We start from the raw sequence: 22,736 nt of genomic DNA, 5'->3' as shown, positions 1-22,736 counted from the left end.
CCTGATGTTGGGAAAGACAGGGCAGAAGGAGAAGAGGGCAAGAGAGGATGAGATGACTGGATGGCATCACTGATGCAATGGACATGAACTTGGGCACACTTCAGGGGATGCTGAGGGAGGCCTAGCCTGCTGCCGTCCATGAGGTTGCAAAGAGTCAGACACGACTGGGCGACTGAACGATAATAACACAGATATTGCTTCTTAGACGTAATGCTGTTGCACAGTTTACAGGCTATGTTGCTGTGTATGCTTAGTCGCTCAGTCATGTCTGACTCGTTGCAACCCTATCGACTGTAGCCCACCAGGCTCCTCTGTCCATGGGGATTCTCCAGGCAAGAACACTGGAGTGTGTTGCCATGTTCTCCTCCAGGGGCTCTTCCCAACCCAGGGATTGAACCCAAGTCTCCTACATTGCAGGCGGGTTCTTTACCGTCTGAGCCACCGGAGAAGCCCTTACAGACTAGGGTATAATGTAAACATAATCTTGATATGCACTGGGAAACCAAAAACTCACTTTATTGCGATCTTCACTTTATTATGGTGGTCTGGAACCCAAACTGCAGTATCTCCAAGGTGTGCCTGTACTTCTAAATCATCTTCCAAAACCATCCACCGCCTGCCATCTCATGACTCGTCTGCAGCCCGTCATCTGAACAATTTGTAGAGCCACCACGGATTCACTTGTAACCCCTGACAATCCACTCTTCAAGCAGCAACCAAGGTGAGGGCAATAGGGAGCCATAGAAAGAACACGGGCAGAAAGGGACAGCCTCCTGTTAGGACAAGGATCCCTACTTTGCCCACAGATCATCTTTAACTATGTCTCAGCTGAGACACTGAAGTTATTTTCTGGGTGTTTGTTCTAAGAGTACTCCAGCGGGATTCTGCAGGGGTTGGCAAAGCCGCCCAGGTCACTCAGGATTAACTGCAGGGAATGATGATTTGTCCTTTGCCTGTGTCTTCAAGACTTCAATTCTTTTCCTTGATTTAATTGTTGGCCACATGGCAGGAGGGATCTCAGTTCCCAGACCAGGGATGGATGTGCCCCTTGCAGTGAAAGGCATGGAGGGAGTCTTAACCACTAGATTGCCAGGGAAGTCTCATTCCTTGGATTCTTCAGCAGCTGGGCCAGGCGAACACACTCAGGGCTAAACTTTCCATTCAGTTCAGCCAAAGTATGCTTGGGGCTTCCTTTGGGCAAGGCCACTGCTGGATGTGGGAGGTTTGCAGAATAGACAAGAGAGTGTCCTGGAGTAGAGGGGCTTTGAAGCCCATGGGGGAAGGAGAAACTCATGAGACAAGAGAGGAAAAGCATGTAGAAAAAATATTTCAGTCGTCCAAAAGTAAAAATGGTGAAAGAAGCCAGACACAGAAGCCACACAGTGTATGGCTCCATTCATATGAAATATCGAGAATAGGTAAATCCACAAAGACAGAAAGATTATTCTAGGGGTTGGGGGAGGGGTGGGTGACTGCTGAATGGGTGTGGGTTTCAGGTGACAAAAATGTTTTGGAACTAATTATAGGCAATGGTTGCAGACATTATGAACATACTAAATACCACTGAATAATACATTTTATTTTATTTTTAATTTATTTATTTTAATTGGAGGCTAGTTACAATATTGTAGTGGTTTTTGCCATACATTGCCATACATTCATAATTGACATGAATCAGCCATGGGTGTACATGTGTTCCCCATCCTGAAACCCCTTCCCGCCTCCCTCCCCATCCCATCCCTCTGGGTCATCCCAGTGCACCAGCCCTGAGCACCCTGTCTCAGGCATCAAACCTGGACTGGTGATCTATTTCACATATGGTAATATACAGGTTTCAATGTTATTCTCTCAAATCATCCCACCCTCACCTTCTCCCACAGAGTCCAAAAGTCTGTTCTTTACATCTGTGTCTCTTTTTGCTGTCTCGCATATAGGCTCATTGTTACCATCTTTCTAAATTCCATATATATGGCGCTAATATACTGTACTGGTGTTTTTCTTTCTGACTTACTTCACTCTGTATAATAGGCTCCAGTATCATCTACCTCATTAGAACTGATTCAAATGCATTCTTTTTAATAGCTGAGTAATATTCCAGTGTGTATATGTACCACAGCTTTCTTATCCATTCATCTGTCGATGGACATCTAGGTTGCTTCCATGTCCTGGCTATTGTAAACAGTGCTGCAATGAATATTGGGGTGCATGTGTCTTTCTCAATTCTGGTTTCCTCAGTGTGTATGCCCAGCAGTGGGATAAACATTTTTAAACGGTTAATTTTCTGGGACTTCTCTGGTGGTCCAGTGGTTAAGACTCTGTGCTGCCAATGCAAGGGGTGCTGGCTCATCCCCTGGTTGGGGAACTAAGATCTCACAGGCTGAGTGGCACAGTCAAAAGTGTGCCACATCTTAAATAAATCTTAACTTATTTCACACATTTAATAAATATGCTAAATATATAAATTAAATATAAAATTAAATAATTTTATAGTTTATAAATTTATAGTCCATAGTCCATAATTGGACTATAGTCCATAGTATGGACTAGTCCATAATTTAATAAATCAAACCATTAAAATAAATAAATTAAAAAATAAAAACACATCTTAAATAAATAAGATGGTTAATTTTCTGAACCATTTAGCTGTATAGCAGAAATCAACACAACACTGTAAATCACATGTAAAAACACAGATGTAAAAATACATCTTAAATAAATAAGATGGTTAATTTTCTGAACCATTTAGCTGTATAGCGGAAATCAACACAACACTGTAAATCAACCATACTTCAGTTTTTTTATTTTTATTTCTTTTTATACTTCAGTTTTTTTAAATGGCTAATTCAGTTTTTTTAAATGGCTAATTTTATGTGAATTTTATCTCAATTAAAAAAAATCAAGAACATAATTCTAGCCAGAAAGCTATCAAAGACTTCATAGCAGGGGTGGCTTTGGAACTAGACCATGAAGGATGGGTTGGGTCTTGTCCTGCGGAGACTGGGAGGCAGAAGAAGGTGAAGGAGATTTTCGAGGTCTCGTAAAAGGCTACTGCATCACTGTCAGTCAATGTTACATTAGCCCTGCCCACAGATGGGAGGGCCAGGCCCAGAAAGAGGAAGTGACTTCTTTAAGGAGGCACAGGTGGTAAGTAGCAGACAGCTGGGAATCAAACTCCTTAGTCTGCTCTTAACCCTGCTAAAGTGTCTCTAGAAGAGGGAAGAGCATAGACTCGCAAATAAATTAGAAGAATTTATCAAGGGGTGGGGGGGGGCGGTTAAAACGGGTGAAAGTGGTCAAAAGAACAAACTTCCACTTAGAAAATAAATAAGTCCTGGGGATGCAATGTACAACATAGTGAACATTGCTAATAGCGCTGGATTGCATATGTGAAAGTTGCTAACAGCATAGATCTTACAAGTTCTCACCACAAGGGAAAAAATGTGTAACAGTGTGGTGATAGAAATTAACTAGATTTCTGGTAGTGATCACTTAGCAATCAGTATATACAAATACTGAATCACTGTGTTGTACACCTGAAACTCATATATTTCAGGTGTATCACAATTTTTAAAAAAGACCTTCTATGGTCTTCACAAATGAATAATCAGATGTTAGCCCACTAGGTTATATACTCATGACAACATCCTTTATAACAGTGAAATATTGGCAATGTCAGATGTTCAGCTCTGTGGGGGCTGGTTAAAATTAAGTTATTGAAGAACATTAGTAAGTTGAGGATGCAAACACAGTACAAGGCTAACAAGGCAAGACATGAAAAAATAAATAGGTATTAGTTGCATTGGAAAAAATATATGGAAAACTTATTAGAAAAACATGCATCACACTGTTGATTTTCTTTGAAAGGTAGAAATGTGTATGAGTTTTTCCTACCTATATATGTATGTGAAAGTGAAGTGAAAGTGTTAGTCGCTCAGCCATGTCCAACTCTTTGGGACTCGATGGACTGTAGCCAGCCAGGCTCCTCTGTCTGTGGAATTCTCCAGGCAAGAATACTGGAGTAGGTAGCCATTCCTTTCTCCGGGGGATCTTCCGCACCCAGGGATCAAACCCAGGTGTCCTGCATCGCAGGCAGATTCTTTCCCATCTGAGCCACTAAGGAAGCCCATAAATGCATGCATATATACACATATATATGTGTGCATTTGTTTGTTCAGTTGCTCAGTCTTGTCGGACTCTTTGTGACCCCATGGACTGCAGTACAACAGGCCTCCCTGTCCTTCACCATCTCCCGGAGCTTGCGCAAACTCATGTCCACTGAATCAGTGATGATAATTTTTCCATGTCTATAAAACGAAGAAAATAATTTGAGGACCTCTCTCCTCAATTTGTTATAAATACCAACTGAGATACTGCATATAAATCTTAAAGCAAAGTATCTGGTATGGGACAAATGCTCAGTAAAATTATTATTATTATTATGTACATGTATTAATTTTGTAACTAGAAATGCAGGCTATTTTTAAAGCCTGCAGAACGTTTTTTGGGGTTTTTTTTTTTTTAGTTTTTTCAAAACATAGGGGACTCCTACATCACAGCCCCTGGAAGTTGTCTCCCTTCGCTCCCTGTCAGCGGTATCCTCCTCCAGGTGTGAAACTGGAGGGAGCAGTGAGTCATGGACTGTTTCCTCTGCTGCCCTTGAAATATGGGCTGGCCTCCACCCATGCTGCTCTTCGTGGAAAGTAACCAGCTTCTTTCTCTCTCTTTCTTAAGATTGTGTTAGTTTCAGATGTACAGCAGAGTGATCCATTTATACATATACATATATCCATTCTTTTCCTATATCAGTTATTGTAGGATATTTAGTAGCGTTCCCTGTGCTATACAGTAGGTCTTTGTCGGTTATCTGTTTTACATATTGCACTGTGCATATGTCAATCCCAATTTCCCAATTTATCTCTCTACCCAACCCTTCTCCTTTGGTAACTATAAATTTGCTTTTGAGGTCTATGAATCAGTTTCTACTTTATAAACAAGCTAATTTGTATCATTTTTTTAGATTCCACACATAAGTAATATCATATATTTGTCTTTGATTTACTTCACTTAACTTGATAATGTCTAGGTCCATCTATGTTGCCGCAAGCCGCAAATGGCATTATTTCATTCTTTTTATGGCTGAATAATATTTCATTGTGTATATGTACCACATCTCCTTTATTCATTTCTCTGTTGATAGGCATTTAGGTTGCTTTCCTGTCTTGGCTATTGTAAATAGTGCTGCAATGAACACTACAGTGCATGTATCTTTTCAAATTATGTAAGCAGCTTCTTAACACACCAGGTTCAGCCTTCCCCACCCGGCTCCTCTTCCAGAGGATACCAACCAATCGATAGAGATTGATGAGATTCGAAAACATTTTTTCTCTACTCCCAGCCCTGGCAGCAGGAACAGCATCTCTGCTCACCTCTTGGGGTCCTATTTCAGGCATGCATATCAAGGCTCCCAAGTTAGTCCATATGCTGGGTAGAGACTTTTTCCCTTAGAGACAGAGAAGATGCTGCTTTAGCACTGTCCCACACCTCTGGATGGTCCCTATGATCGGGACCTGAGTTCCTTTTCTCCTTCTCTTAAGACTCGTTCTTACTCAAGATCACTCTGCCCTTGGTGCAGACTGGGGAATTGCAGGTATCTTGCCAAATTAATGGTGATGCATCGTATCCTGCATATCCTGAAAGTCAGAAATGTTTCTGACTTTCACAGATCTGTTTGAGGGTCCTGATGATACTGCATAACTACACAAGCAATACATGAATTAATACTCATTGTAGAAAATTCAAATAATCTAGAACTGTGTTAAGAAAAGCAAAAAGTTTCTCCGACACCTCTCCTTCAGCCCCACCCCTCTCTCCAGAGGTAACCAACCACTGGGAATGGATACAAATTTTCACTACTAGACACAATGCTCTAATGAAATTCTGTTACAGAGAACTTCATGCATTTGTGCAAATATTTGCATAACACAGATTCCTAAAAGTGAAATACCCAGATTAAAGGTTTGTTCATTTAAGCTATTGCTAAATACTGCCAAAGTGCCTTTCCAAAAGGTCAAATGAATTTCCAAGTTCGGCCTTTCAAGTTGGGGCTGACTTCTTAAGATTTAACAAATAATTGTAGTAGGTGATTGGGGAAAGGTGTTTTAAGTTTGCTTTAATCCCAATGTTTTTCTTCCTTTCAAGAGGCCTCTACAAAGAGATTAATATTTATAGAGTGGGCATGCTCTCTATCTCGAACTTCAATGTAAGACAGAAGAGATACCTGTGTGCTTGACCTGAAGGAAAGTGCAGTGAAAAGCACTGCACGGCCTTGACAAAACTACCACCGCCCAAGTGAGAAGCAGGTCGTGGTCCAATCACACTTGATTTCAAAGCACAAACTAATGTTTGTTTCATATAATCTGCAGAGCCATAGGGTAAGTTTCTATTTTTATTTTGATTTTACCGATGAAGTAATTAAGACTGTAAGAAGTTAAGTGACTGCCAAGGTCCCAGTTAGAAAAAGAACAACAACATGAACTCAGATCAGTTCAGTTCAGTTCAGTTCAGTCGCTCAGTCATATCTAACTCTTTGTGACCCTTCGACTCTAAAAGCCATGCTCTTAGCCATATACGGACTACTTATCCACCATATTAGATAACCTCAACCTATAACAAGCACTCTTCTCCATCATCAGAAATCCTAATTCAGTAGGTCATGGTATTTGACAAAATGCAACATCATCACTGTTACCAGTAGACCTACAGAATGAGCCACTGCAGTAAGACAAGGAAAAATAAGTATAAGAGAATCAAACAGTATTAATTTTCAGATTCTGTGATTGTCCACACAGAAAATTCAAGAGTATCTATAAACTACTTAAGTTAAAACTTCTGGTTACAAGATTAACATCCAAAATCAGTAAAATTTCTTTTTTTTTTATAACATATTTTATAGTGAAAAAACACAATTTCAGCATTGCGTGTCCAAGGCGTTTCCTTTGGGCTGAAGGCAATCTCTGGACCATGGGAAAAAGAGCAAAATATGGAATGCTTCACAAATTTGCGTGTCATTCTTGCGCAGGGGCCATGCTAATTTTCTCTGTATCGTTCCAATTTTAGTATATGTGCTGCCAAAGCGAGCACCCAAAATCAGTAAAATTTCTACACTACAATAAAATTAATTAAAAATCATAATAGCCAATAAAACAAAACATAAGAAGGACTTTAACAAAATATATGAAACTTTTGCAGAGAAAATGATAAAACTTTATTGAAGGACATAAAGAGAATAATGTCCAAATAATTTCCAAATAAATGGAAATACATACCATAACCATGGATGAGAAGACTTGTATCATAAATGTCAATTCTCCCCAGACAGCAAAAGAATATTGTGCAGTAGTAATTAACACAGGGTGGAATTGACATATGGATGGACAAACAGAAAGCTGTAACAGGAAAAGGAAGTCTAGGAACAGACCTATATGCATATGGAAATGTGCTAAAGGCAGGAGGTTACATTACAAATCAGTGGAGACAGGGTAGACTATTCCCTAGTACTGGGGAAACTTGTCATCATATGGAAAAAGTAAAATTAGATAGCTATTTCATGTTATGTATCAATGTGTGTGCACATTAAGTCACTTCAGTCATATCCAATTGCTTGTGACCCCATGGACTGTATGTAACCCACCAGACTCCTCCGTCCATGGGATTCTCCAGGCAAGAATACTGGAGTGGGTTGCCAGGCCCTCCTCTAGGAGATTTTCCCAACCCAGGGATTGAACCTGGGTCTCTTGTGTCTCCTGAGTTGACAAGCAGGTTCTTTACCACTAGTGCCACCTGAAAATCCCCCATATATCAACAGTTCTTAAGAATTTTCTGAAAATTATTGGGAACCCAAATAGCTTTTGTTTAAACTGTACCTATCAATATTTACTATATAATAAATTAAAAATGAGAAATTTTCGAAATATTTACTATTTCATTTAAAAATAATCACTATAAATTCTATAATTTATAGCAAATCTATAATTGCTATACATGTTAACATTAATAACATATTTTTAATGAAAAAACTCTTTTCCAAAAAAATACCATCAATGAGTGCCATTGTTTTACATTTTTGCAAATCTAATATCTGGCTGGATTCTTATATCTGGGTCTACATTCAGTCTGTTGTGATATATTCTTTTGGTTGGAGTATAGAAACAAGATCCAGGCTCACAGAGATATATGGTTAGTAAAAGGAGGAGGGTCTGAATAGCCATTTCAGATTATTGTGAATTTCTTATTTTTTACTACACCAAAACTCACAGTGGAGTATATTTTTCAAGGTAAGCCACAATGTTGCAATATGGAATCTACAACTTTATCAGTGAACTTTTTATACTCTGTTACATTAAGAAATCCATTGGTCTAAGACTTGAAAAGATATTTTAACTAAACATGATTTTGTAATATCATATATTGGTCATTTAGAAAATACTGGTTCATTGAGTTAGGCTAATCTTCCAAATGTTGGCATGTTTTACCACAAAAATTACTTTAATTTACATTACTACCGATATAACCAGCAAAGTCTTGTATTGGGAAGCTGTCAAATTCATGGTAACAGATGCAAGTTTTCCAAAATCCTAATCATCTACTGAAAGCTCAAGTTGTATCACTGGCAACAGACACTGTCAGTTGTTTCCCTTGAAGTGACAGGCTCACTTCACTCCTTTTTGAGAAACTGACAAACACTCAAGCCTGAAAAAATGACAGTAGAAAACACATTTGTTCTCTCAAGTAAAAATTATGTTCTGTGAGAAAAAAAGGCTTATGTGTACTTCTCATTCTGTCATCCAGAATATTTTTGTAAACGGGAAATACTAGAATATATATATTTGCTTATACTTTTTTTAAAAAGAGGGATAAGTCAAAATCCAGTTTTAAGTATTTACTGGGACTTCTCTGGTGGCCCAGTGTCTAAGACTCTGCATTCCCAATGCAGGGGGCCCTGGGTTCATTCCCTGGTCAGGGAACTCGATCTTATATGCCACAATTAAGACCAGCGCAGCCAAATAAATAAGGAAATAATATTTTTAAAAAATTTATTGATGTGAGAGGAAACAGAAGAGAAGAGACAGGAATGAAAGCTAAACTTTTCTGCTGTACTTTGATTGAGGTTTTGACTTTGCAAACACATGAATATTTTATTTTATTTTTTTTAGTTTCTTTTTTTTTTTCCAATTATTTTTATTAGTTGGAGGCTAATTACTTCGCAACATTGCAGTGGGTTTTGTCATACATTGACATGAATCAGCCATGTGAATATTTTAAATAACTAATAAACAAAATAAAAATGAAAAAATAAAAATAAAAGACATGTACTCAAGAGTCAAGAGCAGATAAAATTAATAATTCTTATTGCTTCATCAAAACATTCTTAAGTATAACTGATGCTTGTTTTTAACTTATCAGTGCATGACAGTGAAGTATATAATGATTACCAATAGAACCGGGTGCAGATTTAAGCCCAAACACATCCATAATTAACTTAAGTGTAAATGGTCTAAATATATCAACTGAAGGACAAAGACTGGCAGAGTGGATAGAAAATAATGATCCAATAATACGTTATCTAAAAGAAAAAGTGAAAGTGATAGTCGCTTAATTGTGTCTGACTCTTTGCGACCCCATGGATTCTAGCCCACCAGGCTCCTCTGTCCATGGAATTTTCCAGGCAAGAATACTAGAGTGGGTAGCCATTCCCTTCTTCAGGGGATCGTCCCAAACCAGGGATCGTCTCCTGCATGGCAGGTGAATTCTCTACCGTCTGAACCACCAGGGAAGTCCTATCTATAAGAAAGTCACTTCAAATATTGGTGGACTGAAAGTAGACAGAAAAAGATTATACAAACATTAACCAAAAAAAGGAGTGGCTATACTAATATCAGATAAAGTAGATTTCAGAACAAAGAACATTGTAAGAGGGACATTATATAATTATAAAAGGATTGGTCCACCAAGAAGACACTGCAATCATGTTTATACACCAAACAGAAGCAGATTGACAGAACTGAAAGAATATATAGACAAATACACATTTTTTTAAAAATTCACAATTATAATTTATTACTTCAATACTCCACTGCCAGCAACTGATAGAACTACTAGACAGAAAATCAGCAAGGATATAAAATAATTGATTAGCACTATTAACTGACTCAACTGATATCTATGGAACACTTTACTGAACAACAGTAGAACACACATTTTTTTCCACGTGCCCAAGGAATCCTTTGAGTAGGCTCTGGGAGTTGGTGTTGGACAGGGAAGCCTGGCGTGCTGCAGTCCATGGGGTTGCAGGGTCAGGCATGACTCAGTGACTGAACTGAACTGAAGGAATGTTAAGACAGAACATATCCTGGTCCCCTAAACAAATATTAAACTTAAAAGAACTAAAATCACACAAATTATGTTCTCTGACCATAATGGAATCAAGCCAGGAATCAATGACAGAAATATAACAAAAATCTCCCCAAACTTGGAGACTAAACAACATACATATAAAAAGTCTTCGAGTTAAAGAAATTGCAAAGGAAAAATTTTTTAAAGAATCAAATGAAAATGAAAATATGACTTACTAAAATAAATGAAATGAAGCTAAAGTATACTGAAATGGACATTTATAGTAATAAATACTCACATTAGAAAAGAAGAAAGGTCTCAATAACAGAAGTTCCCATGTCAAGAAACTAAAATAATACTAAAATAAACACAGTATGCAGAAGGAAGGAAATTTAAAGAGCAGAAGTCAGTGACACCAAAACCAGCAAAAATAATAGAGAACAACAATGAAACAAAACTCTAATCCTTATCCCCCAAGATCAACAAAAATGATAAACTTTTAGGAGACTGACGAACATAAAAAGAGAGAAGACACAAATCACCAATATCAAATGAAATGGGATAGCTCTACACATTCTGTAGCCATTAAAGAAATAATAAAGGAATACTACAAACAACTTTGCATTTAGAACTCTGACCACTTAGAAGAAGCATAGAATAGTTTGGCACTCCAATACTCTGGCCGCCTGATGCAAAGAGCTGACTTGGAAAAGACCCTGATGCTGGGAAAGATTGAGGGCAGGGGAAGAAGGGGACTACAGAGGATGAGATGGTTGGTTGGCATCATTGACTCAATCGATATGAGTTTAAGCTAACTCCAGGAGATAGTGAAGGACAGGGAAGCCTGCAGTCCATGGAATTGCAAAGAGTCAGACATTATTTAACGACTGAACAACAACATCTTACAAAGCTACATATGCACTACCATGTGACTTGAAAATTGCACCCTTTGGTATTTATCCCAGAAAAACAAAAACTTCTATTCACACTAAAAAATTATACAAGTGTTCATAGCAGCTTTATTCATAATAGACCCAAACTGGAAACCATGAAGATATCCTTCAATGGATGAACCAAACTGTGGTACATCCATCTATGAAATACTGCTCAGCCAGCAGAAAGAATGAACGGTTGATACATGTAATAACTTGGATAGATCTCAAGAGAAATATGGTGACTGAAAAAATGATAAACTCAGATGCTTATATACTGTATGATTCCACTTATATAACATTCTTGAAATGATAAAATGGAAATAGAAAATGATTAGCAGGTGTCAGGGATTGAGTGGGGGAGAGTAACTCTTGTCATTAAAGTAATGGAACAAGGGGTCCCTATGATGGAGCTATTCTGTGTCTCAACTGTGGTGTGGCTGCACAAATCTATGCATATGATAAAACGATATAGAACTAAATACGCACACACACAAGAGCACACAAACCTGGGGAAATCTGAATAAGGTCAATGGGTTGTATCAATGCCAATTTTCTGCGTGTGATGTTGTACTACGCAAAATGTTACTGCTGAGTGAAAACAGGTGAGAAGTAGACAGAGATGCCTCTAATATTTCTTGCAACTGTATACAATCTACAATTATCTCAATATACAATGTTAAAAAAGAAGACAGACCACAGACTTAAGATGTGATGTTTATCACACACAAAAGATCAGGAACCAAATGTAAAGAATGCCCATGAAAATGACAACACAATAGTAAACAAACAAACAAAAAATGCAAAAGGATATGAACTAAGAATTCACAGAAAAGGAAACTCATATATCCAGTAAACAGATGAAAAGATGTTTAACTTCACTGATAATCAGGAAAAGGCAAAAATAAAATAACAAAACTCATTTCACACTCACCAGATTGGCAAACCTCTCACAGTCTTGATAGTTTATGGGTGTTTGGTATGGATGCAAGGAAATGGCAACTCATACCCTGCTAGGAAGGGTGTAAATTTATACGATCACAGTTGGACAACAATTTGACAATGTTTATTAAAATCGAAAGCGTGCATACTGTTTGCTTCATGCTTCCACTTCTAGATAACTACCCAGTATAAACTCTTGCTCCTGAGCTCAAAAAGCTATTTATACCAGGGTGGCCGTGATAGCAGTGTTTGGTAACAGTGACAAATTGAAAACAACCTATATGTTATCAATAGGACACTGGTTGAAGACTTTGTAGTATGTTCCTATATTACAAATACTTTGAACAGTTCAAAAAATAAAAGAATTGATCTACACATATCTGCATGCATAAGTCCTGAAAACATAATGCTTAGTGGTAAAAACAAGAGATAAATGGACATGTACAGGGTAATACCACATCCTATGTGTGTATACACATATGATAAAGTAAAAACTCAAATACGTGGTTAAGAGGGACTCATATTATTTCACAATGAGGTCACTCCTGGAAAGGAAGAGAACTAAAGAAGGATTTTCAGCTGAATCTTTAGGTGTTGTTCTTTTGTTTGCTTGCTTTGAAATTGATTTAAGTAAAGATCTTGGCCCTGGTCAATCCTGGAAGATGGATACAAAAGTGTTAGCCTTTTTTCTGTGCTAGCTTTATGCCTGAAATTAAAGCACACACAGAAAGAACCCAAGCGTGCTCCGTGATGTTGGGGCACACCCATACTTGGAGACCCAGCTCCAGGATGAATCAGTATCACTGCTAAGGCAGGTGCATCATGAGAAGCAGGAGCAGGAGTGGGGTGGGGGCTCAGAGGAGAAGGAGGGATGGCTTTCCCTGTTTATATTCCCCTTAAGTAACATCATTTCAAGAATATTTAAGGTGATAAGTTACTATAAACACTGTTAAGGCTGCGATGACATATATTCAAGGAGGCTGTGAGAAAGCACAGCTCAGGCTGTCGGTGCTTCATGAGACAAGAGTAGGTGGTTAAAGAGAATCCCTTTTCATGCTCCTGCTGGTTTCCAGGCTGTTCACCCTTCATTTCAGGATCTGGCTACACTTCTGCTGTGGGGGCTTCCCTGGGGGCACAGTGGTAAAGAACCTGCCTTCGAAGCAGGAGACACAGGAAACGCGGGATCAATCCCAGGGTGCGGAAGATCCCCTAGAGAAGGAAATGGCAATCCACTCCAGCATTCTTACCTGGAAAATCCCATGGACAGAGGAGCCTGGAGGGCTACAGTCCATGGGGCCGCAAGAGTCAGACACGACTTGGCAACTAAACGACGACCACCACATTTCTGCTGTAACCGCTGCTAAATGGATACCTTTTAGGCTATTTCAGAGGTGCTGACTCTCACAATACAGTTGCCCTCACTGTCCTCAGGTTCGGCATCTGCAGATCCAGAAGGCTGGCATAAGGACTTGAGCACACTCAGATGTGGGTAACTGTAGGGGGTCCTGGAACAAATCTCCAGGGATCCCAAGGGGCCACTGTACTCTTGGAAGCACAGGACATCACTCCTATCACTGGAATCAGGATGACATTTTCCCTCCTCCCCACATCAGTGTCTTGTCGTCAGGATTTCTTGTCCCGAGCACTGGTGACATTTGCGGCCAAATCGATCATCACTGGGGAGAAAGGAGCTGTCCCATGCACTAAAGGAGGTTCAGCAGCATCCCTGGGCTCTTCCACTAGATGCCAGACACACCCCACCAGCCCAGTTATGACAGTGAAGAACGTCTCTGCTGGACTTCCTTGGTGATCCAGGAGCTTCCCTGGAGGCTCAGATGGTAAAGAATCTGCCTGCAATGCAGGAGGCCTGGGTTCGATCCCTGGGTCAGGAAGATCCCATGGAGAAGGAAATGGCAACCCACTCCAGTTCTTGCCTGGAGAACCCCATGGACAGAGGAGCCTGGTGGGCCACAGTCCGTAGGGTCACACAGAGTCTGAAGCGACTGAGCGCACACACACTAAGTAGTTAAGACTCTGTGCTCCCTTACAGGGGACCCGGGTTCAGTTCCTGGTCAGGGAACTAGATCCCACATGCTGCAACTAAGACCTGGGGCAGTCAAATAAATTAATTAAATTTATAAATATTTTAAAAAATGAATGTCTCCAGATGTTGCCAGATGTCCCCTGGGGCACCAAATCAGCCCTGGTTGAGAACCACTGCTCCCGAGACTGGCCCAATGCGAAGTCACTGGGATGCAGGTCGGCGAGCTTGGTCGTGTGCAGGACGCTCAGAAATCTTCACCAAGGCAGACAAAACCTGCCTCATTAACTGAAAGTTTCCCCGGTAGTTTCTCTCTCACAGATCCGTTATGCTGCACCTTATGTTTTTAAAGGAAATACTCTGGCCTTCCAGAACCATTTCCAGTTTTTGAAACTCTCTGTGGTCACATGTTTACAGGCAGAGCCAGACTCATTTGGGGATGACGCTGCATGGTTTAAGAATCTTGTGCTGCCTGGGGACCGGCCTCCATGTCTGAGTTATCTGACATCTGGCAACAGAAGGGCTGAGCGAGTCCAGCGCACATCACTCCTGACTAATCTTTTAGAATCAATATACTGAGTCACTCAGTACCTGACATTTACTTGTACAGTACCCTCCTTCAAAACGTGATTTATTTATTCATTTTCCAATTGCTTCTTCTCTCTCCATCTCCCAGTGAATTAAATATCTGTGCTCAAGCCTCAGGGACCTTGTCTCAAATACTCCATCCAGGCTGCATATATACATATATGACTACAGTGAGAATCTATTTATTTATTTTGGTCGCACTGCATGTGGGATCTTAGTTCCTTGACCAGGGATCGAACCTGCAGCCCCTGCACCGCAAGCTGGAGTCTTAACCACTGGACCATTAGGGAAGTCCCTAGGCTGCTTCTACTTCTACCCATGCTGTTTCTTCCTCTGGAAACAGACTCCCTCTCCCCAATTCCTCTCCTAGGCCATCCAGTCATGTAACCTCATGGCATCTCGGACTTGAGGTTGCCAGGTTTAGCAAATAAAAATACAGGGTGCCCAATTAGTGCTAAGTTCAAACAAATAAGCAAAAATTTGAGTATAAGCATATCCTCAATATTGCACAGGACAAACTTATACTTAAAAAAATTATTTGTTGCTTATCTGAAATTCAAAGTTAACCAGCATTTTATCTGGCAATCCTACATGGACTTCTCCTTTGAAGCACTTACCACAGGTGAAAATTATAGTTTTCTTTGTATGGTTAGCTCCATGAGGGCAATGAACAGGTTTGTTTTGTTTCTGTTATGTATTTATTATTAAATATATAAATTATTATATATATAATTTATTTAAATTATACATATTATTTACTTATTTCTCCCCTGTTTTATTTCTGGCTCTGAGCACCAAGCTTTGAGCATAGACAGCCAGGAATGAACTCTGATAGGTGAATGGATAAGCATGTGAAGGAAGGAGGGAAGAAGAGAGAAAAGAAGAAAAGCTAGGTAGGAATGGAACCCATGAAGGGTATGTTCTCTTGTTAATGAACCTCTTTTAGGTCTTGGGAAGCACCATACTTCTTTGTACTTCCGCAACTTTGCCTGTTCCCTTCCTCATCTGGTTAATGAACCCTGGGTCTGGGGTCCCTGGACTGGATCAGAACCTCTGTGCTCCCAATATACCCAGATCTTCCCTCTGATGAAGCACTTACCATGTTATATAATTATCTGCTAATATATCTGTCTCTCTCACTAGCCCATAAATTTCTTGAGGGCAGGCATGATGTCTCATTCATCTTGGAAACCATGTAACTAGGCAAAGCTGGTAAATATCCAACCAACGTTCACTGAGATGTTGAGATATCAAGCTGACTGCCTAGTCTTAATGTAGCCACAAGTAACAACCCCTGCGTCTACCCTTGGCCATCTTCAGGCTGGTCCTGGCACATCATCACATCAAAAACAAATTAACAAAAAGAAAATGAAAAACAAAACCAGCAAACCCATCCCTAATAGTAAGTAATGTCCTTTTATTTTTAACTGAAGGTTTTATTGGGAGATAGCTATTTCACTCATCCCAGATTTCTAAATGTTCTCTTGATTTGCATCTTTTCTCCTTATATACCCTTTACTCCTCCCTGAATCTTTTATTCTTCTCCCTCTGTCTGGCCACACTGGCTCCAGGGTCCCCACATACCTACCCCACCCCATTACCTGCAGTTTGTGGGTTCTTTCTCTTAGGTACGGCTATTTAGTCCTCTTTGGACTTTTTCCATGTGCATCCCACTCAGAGAATCCTCAACCCACTCAGAGAATTATTCTTGGGAAATCAACTTCCTTAGAAGTTAGAGAAGGATAGGGGAATTTTAAATCAGTAATTTAATTATGGCTTCCTGTCACACCAGAAGATGGCACGTTCCATCACAGAGTAGGACTGGGGTTAAAGTAGAAAATCATGCTGATTCAGTGCAGAGAATGTAAGCTTTCTAGAGTCAAGGCCAGAACTACTGAAAAATGAGATGTGACGAGAGGGAAACCAATAGCAGGAAAGGAGACCTGAGAAGAAAGTGATGAGATTCTGAAGTCCAGAAGTCCTGATGTTTAGAGGCTCTTAAACATCTCCCCTTTACCTAAAAATGATGGTGCCTCCTCTCTTAGGATGTTTCCTGCTAGTGTTCTTGTGATTTCTTTTCTGTATGGGGCACTTGAGCCTGATGACACCTTACCAGAGTAGAGGAGGCCACGAGGTAAAGAGCCTGGAGCACTTCCAAGGAATACGTCTGAAAACGTACATTCTCATTCTACTCTTCCCTTCTACTTTTGGTGTTAGAAGCATATATGTATAGTTTTTGTAGCTTCCTGCTGTATTGACCCTTTCATCATTATAAATGTTCCTCTTTGTCTCCAGTAACATTTTTTGTCTTAAAATCTATTTTGTTCATCATCAGTATAACCACTCCTGATCTCTATGCTTGCATGCTATATATTTTTCTATCTTTTTATTTTCAACCTATTTGTGCCTTTGAGTCTAAAAGGTGTCTCTTTGGGGCAGCATATAGTTGGATCCTATTCTTCTAAAATCCAGTCTGATAATCTCTGCTTTTTGAATGGAGTGTTTAATCCATTCACACTTAATGTAATTGTTGATATGGCTGTATTTACCCCTGTCATTTTATTTGTTTTCTACTTGCCCCACATCTTTCTTGTTCCCTTGTCCCTCTTTTATTAACTTCTATGTTAAAGAGATATTTTCTAGTTAACAATTGTAATCATTTTGTTTCCTTTTTCTTTCTACTACATTATTTTGAGTTATATCCTTACTGGTTTCTCTGGAGTTCCTTTCAACTTTTAATTCTCATAAAAATCCTAGAATTTTGTATCAGTGAATCTCATCACTTATTTGAGAGATCAGTTGTTTTATTCCATGAAGGTTTATCAAACACCTACATGTGTCAGACCCTGTTATAGGGGACTCAGAGGACAGCTACAGGATTTTTTGGGCTTCCCTGGTGGCTCAGATGGTAAAGTATCTGCCTGCAATGCAGGAGACCTGGGTTCAGTCCCTGGACTGGGAAGATCCTCTGGAGAAGGGAATGGCAACCCACTCCAGTATTCTTGCCTGGAGAGTTCCATGGACAGAGGAGCCTGGTGGGCTACAGTACACAGGGTCACAAAGAGTCAGACACGACTGAGCACTGAGCGACTAACACACATAAACACACATTGTTTTATTTCATGAAGGTTCATCAAACATCTACATGTGTCAGACTGTGTGGCAGACACAGGGGACTCAAGAGATGAACGGGTCATGGCTTCTGCCCTCAAAAGAGGCAAGACAAGAAAAGTCAGCTGTTATGATGCAGTGTGATTAGTGCAACATTGCAGAGGATGCATGGGGTAATAGGTTATGTCCACAAGCACCAAAAGGAGACAAGTCCATTCAATCTATAGGAGTCAGAAAATGCTTCCAAGAAAGCAAGAAGCTTGAGCTATTTATTGAAGAATGAGTAGGAGTTATCTGGTCAGAGAAGTGGGAACCAGGGCTTCCAGAAGGAAGGAACAACCTGAACCAAAGCCTGGAGGCATGACAGACTGTGAGCCTTGAAAGTAATACATGGAGGTGAGGGCAGCTAGATCAAAGATCCTAGCTGGGCATGCAGAGGGAGAAAATCTAGAAAGACAGGCTGCTACACTGTCAAAAAAGGAATTTAGCTTCATCCTAAAGGCAGTGGTGAATTCCAGATGGGTTTAAGCAATGGATCATACTTGCATTCTGGAAAATGACTGTTGATTATTTGGAAGACCCATGAGACAAGATACAACCAGAGGTGAGAATCAGGAAGGTAATGGGGACTGCTGATGAGGAAATAGTTTCAGTTCAGCTCAGTTCAGTTGCTCAGTCACATCCTCAACTCTTTGCGACCCCATGGACTGCAGCACGCCAGGCCTTCCTGTCCATCACCAACTCCCAGAGTTTACTCAGACTCACGCCCACTGAGTCAGTGATGCCATCCAACCATCTCATCCTCTGTCATCCCCTTCTCCTCCTGCCTTCAATCTTTCCCAGCATCAAGGTCTTTTCAAATGTGTCAGTTCTTTGCATCAGGTGGCCAAAGTATTGGAGCTTCAGATTCAGCATCAGTCCTTCCAATGAATATTCAGGACTGATTTCAGTTTAAGGGTGAAAAGAAACTAGAACCAAGGTAATCTGATTCCCAAAGTAATCTGCTTTTTCCACTACATCATGTTGCCTTCAAATAATGATGTTTCCTTTCTGCCTCAAATTAAGAAATTTTAATTTAGTCTCAAAATAAACCCCATAATATGAATTCAGACTTACGTATCTCTCACATAAGTTAACCACATTCAAACATGAGAGGAAAAATACTACTCCTATGTGCTAAGTTCTATGACTTGATTAAACTCAAGTATATTTTGTATTTTCAAGATAAATATTGGGCCCCTCCATTTTTAACAATTTTAAAACAGAAATATGAAATTTCCTAACTCCTAAAGACTGACTTGATATTAATTGAATAATGACTATTTCTCCGACACTCAGCGCACAATTTCTCAGAGCACTTTAATTCAATCTATGATATTTATTCAGGACATACTGAGCATATGGGATCATTCAAACAGCAGTAGAGGTAAACTAAAATACATAAAATCCAGCACCTCGGATCAAAGAATTTTCAGTCTCATATAAGAGGGTCTTTTTGTAATCTCATGAATGTTTTTAATGTCCCCCCAAAATTGAATGCCTTTAACTCAGCAATGCCACTTAAAATATTTTTATTCATATGTAAAAATGAAAGATATTGATTGTAGCATTGTTTATAACAGTAAAAGTATGAAGTAGCCTAAATGTCCATTAATAGGGAATGGTTGGATATACCTTGACATTGGGAAGTTATCCAATCATCAGAAAGGATGAGACAGTCCTGTATTATTGACATAGGAAAATGGCCATGATACACTGTGAAAAAACTAGGCTATGTTTAGTACCTACAATATGATTCCCTTTATTATAAAATACATATGTAAATATATGTGTCAAATAACAGACTGAAAAGATAGATGTCAAATCTAATGGTAGCTTGAGGTGGCTTTTGCTTTCTACTTTTTACACTTCTGTCTGAGTTTTCATAATGAGCAGATATGCCTTTAAAAAGACTTTTTAAAAGCTTATTGACAGTATCTGTGCAAACCCTGCTATAAATGGCCACTCAATTACTTCAGTCTCTTACATCTCAGCCACCCGAAGAGAAAGAAAAATGTCAACTTGATTAGCCAAAAATTGCTATAAAGAATAGTCAGTGAAGTAAGTCAGACAGAGAAAGAGAAATATCGTATGACATCACTTCTATGTGGAATCTAAAAAGAAATAATACAAATGAACTTACAAAACAGAAACACACTCACAGACTTAGAGAACGAACTTCTGGTTGCCAGTGGTGGGAGGGATGAGGGGAAGGGATAGTTAGGGAGTTTGGAATGGACATGTACACACTGCTATATTTAAAATGGACAGCCAACAAGGACCTACTGTATAGCACACGGAACTCTGCTCTATGTTATGTGGCAGCCTGGATGGGAGGGGAGTTCTGGGGGAGAATGGATACATGTATATATATGGCTGAGTCCCTTCCCTGTTTCTGAAACTATCACAACATACCCCAATACAAAATTAAAAGTTGTTTTTTAAAAAAACAGTCAGATGTTCAACAAGGCCTTTTCAGAGACACTGTGGCAAAGTTTGGCCAGAGGCTTCAGCTTCCTGGCTTCAGTATATACGCTAAATATTTTGTTGGTGACTACCATTCTAAAGTAAATGTCTTAAAACAAAGCTGTTTGCTATCTTAATATCTAGTTAACACTAGCACTGCTTTGTTGATTTGCATTCAATATGCCAGCTTCATTCTATATTTTTCTTTTCTTTTTTTTTAAATTCTATTTATTTTTGACCAAACTGGGTCTTCATGGCTTCATGCAGGCTTTCTCTAATTGTGGCAAGTAGGGACTACTCTCTAGTTGCGTTGCATGGACTTCTCATCGCAGTGATTTCTCTTGTTGTGGAGCACAGACTCTAGAGCATGGGCTCAGTACTTGTAGCACATGAGCTTAGTTGCCCATGGCATGTGGGATCTTCCTGGACCAGAGATCAAATCCATGCCCCCTATACTGACAGGTGGATTCTTAACTACTGGACCACCAGGGAAGTCCTATATTTTTCTTTTCTGGGGCCATGTTCTTGCAAAAGTCACTCTCAGTATGGCTTTTTAAATTTATTTTTATTTGACTGTGCCGGCTCTCAGTTGAGGCACACAGGCTCTTCCATCTCCATTGGTATACGGGTTCTTTTAGTTGCAGCCAATGGGATCTAGTTCCCCAACTGGGGATTGAACCTGGCCCCCCCCACCGCGCCCCATATTGGGAGCTCAGAGTTTTAGCTACTGGGACCACCAGAGAAGTCCCCCATAGTGCCTGACTTTTAATGCTATGGATAAGCAGGGGACGACCAGTTCTATTGTTCACCAGGGGGAAGCAATGGCCTTATCAACCCTTGGAATCTCCATAAACCAAGCAGTAGTAGAAAGGTGACCAACCACTCTGACTTATTTGGGAACGATGGTTTCCCAGTATTCGGGACTTTGCAGCAGTAAAATCAGGACACTCCCAGGCAAATCAGGATGTTGAACACCCTGGCAGTGGAATACCCTAGTGGTGACCACTGTTGGGTATTTTTTCAGACAGCATTTTTCTACTCAAGACTTCTTCATTACAAGAGATTATTGATGTTACAGGGCCCATGTGAGTGATTTCTCACAAAATACTCTTTATAACCAAATTCCATCAAATGAATCACTGCTATGTTCAAAGATGGCCTTTCAAATGGGATTTCCTGAGTGCTGCTCTCCATTTTCCCTGCTTAGTACTTCAGCAAGTTCACAGGAAAATAGAGTAGCGATCTTGATCTTATAGCTTAATGCAAAGTCATTTATAGTCATTAGCCCCACGCATATCTCCAGAGAGTAGAATCTTTAACTGGATGGGGGTGGTGTCCAGGCGCAGGTGATTTTCTTATGTGGCAGGGCGAGAGAAACTGACCCAATGGAAGACAGGTAGGGTTGGAAACTTGACTCTTCTTGGTCCTTATAGTTTGAGAAGAACTTGTTAGAACACTCAGGCTTCGGTGCTCTGCACCAAAGGAGTTAATCATACATATGTCATGGCTAGGCTTATCATGATTACAAGTTAGAAGGAGAAAAGTCAGTTAAGTATTAGCAGAATGGTGCTAAATTTTGATCCAGGAGTCTGATTTTAGTAAAGCTTGACTTTGCAAAATATGATTAAATGTATTATTTTGTTGTTCAGTTGTTCGGTCATGTTCGAGTCTTTGCGACCCCAAGGGCTACAACACGCCAGGCTTCCCTGTCCTCCACTATCTCCCGGAGTCTTATATACTACATGCATTTATTATTTTCACATAAAGGAATGGAAATTCACTTTGCAAGCTCATTTTGAGACTTTAAAAACACTTTGAGATCACAAAAAGACTCTCTTCTATGAGACTGAAAATTCTTTGATCCAAGATGCCATGTAAACATTTTACACATTGTGGGTTTCCTCTGCTGCTGTGTGAATGGTACCACACACTTAGTATGTCCTTAATACATATCCTAGACTAAGTTGAAGTGCTCTGAGACTGTAGCTATTATTATTCAATTAATACCAAGTCAGGCTTTAGGAGTTAGGAAATTTCATATTTCTGTTTTAAACATGGAGGGACCTGGAACTTCCCTGGTGGTCCAGAGGCTAAGACTCTTAAGCTTCCAGTCCAAGGGGCCCAGATTCAATCCCTGGTCAGGGAACTAGATCCCACATGCCACAACTAAGACTGGCACAGCCAAATAAATAAATAAAAATACATATTTTAAAGTGGAGGGACCT

General features: G+C 39.7%; 1 protein-coding gene and 1 non-coding gene across 2 annotated transcripts in view; both read right to left on the bottom strand.

Moving 5' to 3' along the window:
* The window catches only part of BMERB1 (bMERB domain containing 1), a 140,164-nt gene that overhangs the window by 84,650 nt on the left and 32,778 nt on the right, over positions 1-22,736 (bottom strand). The gene's annotated exons all lie outside the window — the stretch shown is intronic.
* On the bottom strand, positions 7,034-7,140 carry LOC122433695. The gene has a single exon (XR_006267177.1). It is a non-coding gene; the product is annotated as a U6 spliceosomal RNA (small nuclear RNA).

This window comes from Cervus canadensis, chromosome 32, assembly GCF_019320065.1.
Source record: "Cervus canadensis isolate Bull #8, Minnesota chromosome 32, ASM1932006v1, whole genome shotgun sequence".
NCBI lineage: Eukaryota > Metazoa > Chordata > Mammalia > Artiodactyla > Cervidae > Cervus > Cervus canadensis.
Note: the sequence above shows the minus strand (reverse complement) of the source record. Positions and strands in the feature narration are given on the sequence as shown.